Genomic DNA, 6,890 nt, shown 5'->3' on the forward strand with positions numbered 1-6,890 from the left:
CCTGTTTCCACACTGTAAGTAATCTAATCTAAAGTGTTTCCAAGAATTATATCTTTACTTCAGTGTTTATGTTATGAGGAAAGTTTATACGAACATTTTCTATGTAATTTAGAAGTTTAAGAGATTATCTAATCAATAATCAAACCAAGATCGTGGGAGAAAAAAAAGTAAACTATTTCCATTGATTGGAGATTCCAGAACTCGGGGCATCGTCTGACAATGAGGGCAAGACCCTTCAGATGAGATGCTATGAAGCATTTCTACACACAAAGGGTGGTGTATATTTACAACTGTTTTCCATATATGGTAGTGAATGCTGGATTAGTGGTTAATTTTAAAATTGAGACAGATAGGTTTATGCTTAAGCAAAAGTATTTAGAGATGGACCAGAGGAAAATACCGCACAGAACAGGCCCTTTGGCTCATGATGTTGTTCCGAGGTTTAATCCAAATTCAAAATATAATAACTTAACCGACGCACCCCTCAACTCACTGCTATCCATGTGCATGTCCAATAGTCGCTTAAATGTCCCTAATGACACTGTTTCCACCACCACAGCTGGCAACACATGTCATGCATTCACAACTCTGCATAAAGAACCTACCTCCGATGTCTCCTTTATACCTTGCTCCGAATATTTTCAAACTATAACTCCTCGTAGTTGTCAACCCTGCCCTGGGGAAAAGTCTCTGGCTATTGACTCTATATATTCCACTCATAATCTTATATACCTCGATCAGGTCTTCTCTCTTCCTCATTCTCTCCAGCTCTCCAAGTCCCAGGAGAGACCTCCAATCCAGGCAGCATCCTGGTAAATCTTCTTTGCACCCTTTCCAAAGCCTCTGTGCCTTTCCCATAGTGAGGCGAAAAGAACTGGGCAAAATGCTGCAAGTGTGGCCTCACCAGGGATTTGTTCAACTGTAGCAAAACCTCGCGGCTCTAAAACTCCATCCCCCTGTTAATGAAAGCCAAAATACCATCTGCTTTCCTAACAAGCCTATCCACTTGTCTGGCAACTTTGAGGGAACTATGTACACCCAGATGCCTGTGTTCCTCCACATTGCCAAGAATCCAGTCTTTAATCCTACCTGGAACATTTGAGTTCGCACTTATCCAGGTTGAACTCTATCTGCTATTTCTCAGCTCAGCTCTGCATCCTGTCTATGCTGCGTTGCAGCCTGCAGTAGCCCTTGATATTATTGGCGACATGCTTAACCTTTGTTCATCTGCAAATTAAGTAACTCACCCCTCAACCTCCTCATTCAAGTCATTTCTAAAAAACTACAAAGAGCAGAGGCCCGAGAATAGAGCCCTGCGGGACGCTAATCAATGCTGACATCCAGGCAGAATACGTTTCATCTACAAACACTCTTTGCCTTCTGTCAGCCATTCAATTCTGAATCCATATAGTCAAATCTCCCTGTATCCCATACTTTCTGACTTTATTAATGAGCCTCCCATGGGTAATCTTATAAAATGCATTGCTGAAGTCCATATACACCACATCCACTGCTCGAATTTCGTCGATCTGTATTGACAGTTCCTCAAAGAACTCAATAAGATTCGTGAGGTATGACCTTCCCGTCACAAAACCATGCTGACTGCCTTTAATCACACTATCTTTTGCCAAATAGTCATACATCCTATCCATGAAAATTCATTCAAAACTTTGCTAACCCCAGACCCATGACTGACTGGTCTGTTACTGCCAGGAGTTTCCTTATTACACTTCTTGAAAAGAGGAACAACATTCGCCTCCTTCCAAATCTCTGGTACGACTTTCATAGAGACTGAAGAGGCAAATATTCTCGCCAGAAGCTGAACAATCTCCTTTTCACCTCACAGAGCAGCCTAGCATAAATCTGGCCTGGCCCTGGGGACTTATGAATCATATTTTTTTCCAAACTTTCCAGCACATCAACTTCATTAATTTTGATCTGGTCAAGACCGTATTCCAGCTCCTCAAACAACAATTTCCATTTCCTGGTGATAAGCGAAGCAAAAAACTCATTTAGGGCTCCCCCAATCTGATCGGACTCCACGCACAGGTTCCCTCCAATATCCTTGATCGGCCCTACATTCTCCCTGATCATTCTCTTATTCCTCACGTAAGAATAAAATGCCTTTGGATTCTCCCTAATGCTTCTTGCTAAGCCTATATCGTGCCCCCTCCTGGCTCGACTCAGTCCATCTCTGAGCTCCTTTCTAGCAAGCCAGCAATCCTCGAAAGCTATGGTAGATCCTTGCTTCCTCCACCGTGAGTAAGCTACATTGTTCCTTTTGACGAGAAGTTCCTCTATTCTCGTCATTGAAGGTTCCTTAATCTTACCCTTTCTTACCCTGTCTCAGAGGAACAAATCTGTGCATCACTCGCAACAACTGCTTCTTAAATAGTCTCCACATGTCTGCTGTGCACTTTATGTGGAACAATTGCCCTATTCAGTACTTCCCAACTCCTGTCTGATAACGTCATAAAGTCATTTTCCCCAATTAAGTATCTTTCCTCGATAAGTGGTCCTTTCACTCTCCAAGCCTATGCTAAAAGTGAGGCAGTTGTGATCACATTTACCATAGTGCTCTCCCATCTGACACCTGTCCTGACTCATTGCAGAGTATCAAATCAAAAATGGCCTCTCCCCTCGTCCGTCTGTCGACATACTGAGTAAGGAAACCCTCCTGAGCACACCTGACAAAAACGGCTCCACGCAAACCATCTGCACTTAAGAGATTATGTCGATATTGGGAAAGTTGATATCACCCAAAATAAAAACCATGCTACTTTTGCATTTTACCAGAATCTTTCAGATCTTCAACATCTTAACTGCTCTTAGGTGGTCTGTAGAAAGCCCCCAATGCGGTGGCTGATCCTTTGCTGTTAGTAACTTCCACTCATACTGACTCATTAGACAAACCTTCGGTTCTGGAGCTGTGATGCACTCTCTGATTAGCAATGATTCATCCCCTCCTCTTTTTCTGCACTCCCTGTTCTTTGTAAACGTTCTAAACCCTGGAATATCAAGCAATCATTACTGCCCCTGTGAAACCCACGTCTCCGTTATGGCCATATCGTATCTCAAATTATTGATCCGTGCTCTAAGTTTGTTGCTCTGATTTCGGACACTCCTTGCATTAAAGCAGACACACTTTAACCGATCCCTTTGTTTCTTCACGTGATAAAGCTTCCTCATAGATTCAATATGTCCTGTCACTGTCCCATCTGCAACTGACCCCCTTACAGACATATGGATTTGATTCTCACGCCCCCCCTCCCCTTCCCCACGCCAAACTAGTTTAAACCCTCCCAAATCATATCAGCAAATCTTCCATCCAGGATATTTGTGCCACTCTAGTTCAGGTGCAATCTGTCCTTCATGTTCAGATCCCACCTTCCCCAGAATGTATCCCAATGGTCTATGTATTAGAAGCCCTCCCTCCTGCACCAGTCTCGCAGCCACGTGTTAAGCTGCATTCGCTGACTGTTCCTCGTCTCACTGTCTCGTGGCATTGGTAGCAAACCTGAGATCACTATTCTACTCGTACTGATCTTCAGCTTCCAACCTAATTCACTGCAGTCACCTTTCAGATCCTCAGTCCCTTTCCTGGCTATATCATTGGTGCCAATATGTATCACGATTTCTGGAGGAGATGGGTGGGAGTGAGGCCCTACAGTTTAGGGTCTCGGGTTCAGAGCTCACCCACTTTAAAGCTTCCCAGAATTATTTCGCTCCTCTTGGCAAATGGAGGCCCCGAATCCTGAAGTAAGTATTTTAAACGGTAAGACTCACCTTCTCTCCTCTCTCGTACTTCTCGGCAAATGGCATAGACACGACCAGTGAGAATATTGCAATGGCATGTTTGACCATCATTACTGATATTAATGAAATCACATTATGATTTATCTCATTACAGTAGTTTAACGAAACAGTTGCTTTCTTGATCCTAATAGCAGTTAGAAGTTCACTATTTGCGTAAATTCATAACCATCATTAGATTACACGTAGAATGCAAATGACGACATCTACCATTGGAGGATTTGAAGCTGGGTCCACAGGGCATTACTTCGGTTTCTGCATTAACAATCAAGCAGTAAAACAACAGGCCAGAATCTCCCCTTCAGTATGCTGCTGAAACAATTTGGTACGAATGTAGTTTGTGAAAAGGTATCAGAAAGGACTTCAGGCAGTCACATTAGGCTCACTGAGGGGCAATAACACAGATGGATAGCACATGAAGTGAGAAACAGATGAGCATCTGATATTCTCTACTTTAAATGAATAGAAGAAACACAGAGTTTCTATTTTTCCTTCATGACGAGAAGAATGTGGAAAGGTGGATTTGAAAAGGGAAACTAGAGCAGTAGTTAACAAAAATATCGGAGGTCTCTGTACTAATGTGGCCTCACGGAGTAAGTGGAACTCGGTGTGGAGAATTATGAACGTGTTTGAAATACCATGTGGTACCAATGTTATTAGAGGCAGAATGAGGAAACTAATGCATTTTTGTTTAACAAATTATGCACCCAAGCTAATTTGATGACGTTTTCGTTTCAGTTCTGGCACAAGAAACACTTCAAAAATATGCATTTGTTTTAAGGATTTCTGAACAGGTGTAATGGTGGCTCAGTGGTTAGTACGTATACCTCACAGTGCCATGCACTTGGGTTTGATTTCAGCCCCTGCAGACTATCCGTGTGGCGTTTGCACATTCTCCCCGAGTCTGCGTTAGGTTTGTTTTTAAACATATTTATGGGATGAGAACGTTGCTGGCTAGTCAGCATTTATTGCCCATCCATTATTAAAGTTAAGAGTCAACTACATTGCTCTGAGTCTGGAGTCACATTGAGGCCGGACCAGGGAAGGATGTCCGTTTGTTTCCGTAAAGGGACACTGGTGAATCAGACGTATTTTTTTACAACATTCAACAAGGGACTCACTGTCGTTCGACACTTGATTCCAGATATTTTTGTTGAATTCAAATTTCACCATTAGCTGTGACAGGATTCAAACTCCATTCCCAGAACATGACTGGGTCTCTGGATTGAGTCTAGCGAGTGATATGTGAATCACAAACAGAAATCCTAAGAACTCAGCTATAAAACACCTAATCAAACCTTTGTCATATTTAGCATTAAGATCAAAATGCACACATGGAAATTCTGCACAGTCATGATACTGACAGCAAAGACACAACGCACGTGATCACTGAGGACGAAAATCCAGTTCCGCAGGCAAATAAACACCACGGAAATGGCAGAAACGACTGTGCAGCTGGTGAGTTCATTTGCGTTTTTAATTTATTCACTCATGATTTATATTGACGAACCCTTGTTGCCACCAGCAGTTCTCAATCTATCCCGTCTCTCTCAATATCTCTCTTCCTCCCTCCCTCTGTCTGTCTGTCTCTCTCTCTCTCTTTCTCAGGGATGATCCGGCTCAATGCAACAGAATGTTCACTAAGTGTCTTAAAAACCCTGATCGGAGATCAGCGCTCATTATCTCCCGGCAAACGCCTCCCACCCCCCTCAGCCCATACCTCCCAAACATTTCAGTATTTATGATAATCAATCAATCTTCACTCTCATGCCCACTATTTCAGTGTGTGAATATTCATCAATGTGCTTTAAACTCAGTAATTAATGAAGATGTTTTCATCTCACATGCTGCAAGTCAACAAGATACAACACTTTCAATTTACAGCTTCTAAAATACAACTGTGACATGATTCCTGACGGATTCTGGTGGAACAGGCGTCGGGGAGAATATTGTTCTCCAGGTGTCTAGATTGAGGCAGCGGCGATGAGTGAATATCCAACCAATTGCATTCCATCTTAACAATGCACTGTAACCACTTATCGATTCATTGTTGTATGCCCATGCAAAGATTACATCCAGAAAATGGGAGGGGGGGGGGGGTTATCACAGACGCAAGCATGCACTTCATGTTGTCTGCATTTAGGATAAACAGGTGATAATATTATCAATGGAATTGGATGTGTGCGAAAGCCCAGTTGGAGAATGTAGAAAGTAGACAGGTTATGACACATATACACAGTGAACACAGCTCATTTGGCTTACATTCACTGTGTTCTTCATGTGGAAGTCATGAACATTTAAATGGAGAACATGATGTTGAAAAATGGATGATTCCTGAATGGTTTGTCGTCTCCTGTGAAGATCTTGACCCCCTGTACATTGTGGATACAGAATAGGTAAGGAATTGTCATTCCCTTGCTAACAAATTGTATTCTTGCTCCAACAGAACAAAGAGGGAAATGATATGACTGCTACATTATGCTGTAAGGACAATTGCAATGACATTAAACCCACGGCTGAAACGAATGCAGAATCATCTCAACAACTACATCCAAGTGGAGTACATGAAAACAGCAAAATTGTTTCTGGTGAGATTACTTTTATTTCGATCAATGGAAATGACTTTTCTTTACTCATTCATCGGGTGTGGGCACCCCAGTCTGGGTCATCTTTTATTGTCAATCACTCTGCCTCCACTGGATCTGTTCCAGCGATCACCAAATCCAGCTCAGGAAGTCCAAGATGGCATCCTTCTTCCACAAAGTTAAAAATCACACAACACCAGGTTATAGTCCAACTGGTTTAATTGGAAGCACACTAGCTTTCGGAGAGCCACTCACTGCCACCTGATAAAGTAGCCGTGCTCCGAAATCTAGTGTACTTCCAATGAAAACTATTGGACTACAACTTGGTGTGGTGTAATTTATAACTTTGCACACCCCAGTCCAACACCCGCAACTCCAAAACTTTCTTTACGACTACAACATCCCTTCCCACTTGGTTGGTGACGCCCTCCAGTGCTTCTCCTCCACTTCACGCACCCCCATTCTTGAACACTACCCCTCAAAACACATAAT

General features: G+C 42.6%; 1 long non-coding RNA gene across 1 annotated transcript; it reads left to right on the plus strand.

Annotated features, from left to right (window-relative positions):
- The first annotated feature begins 103 nt into the window (after positions 1 to 103).
- On the plus strand, positions 104 to 6,399 carry LOC122546110. The gene is made up of 3 exons (XR_006310669.1): positions 104 to 273; positions 5,127 to 5,271; positions 6,260 to 6,399. It is a non-coding gene; the product is annotated as an uncharacterized LOC122546110 (long non-coding RNA).
- The last annotated feature ends 491 nt before the right edge of the window (positions 6,400 to 6,890 follow it).

This window comes from Chiloscyllium plagiosum, unplaced genomic scaffold (genome assembly GCF_004010195.1).
Source record: "Chiloscyllium plagiosum isolate BGI_BamShark_2017 unplaced genomic scaffold, ASM401019v2 scaf_43741, whole genome shotgun sequence".
NCBI lineage: Eukaryota > Metazoa > Chordata > Chondrichthyes > Orectolobiformes > Hemiscylliidae > Chiloscyllium > Chiloscyllium plagiosum.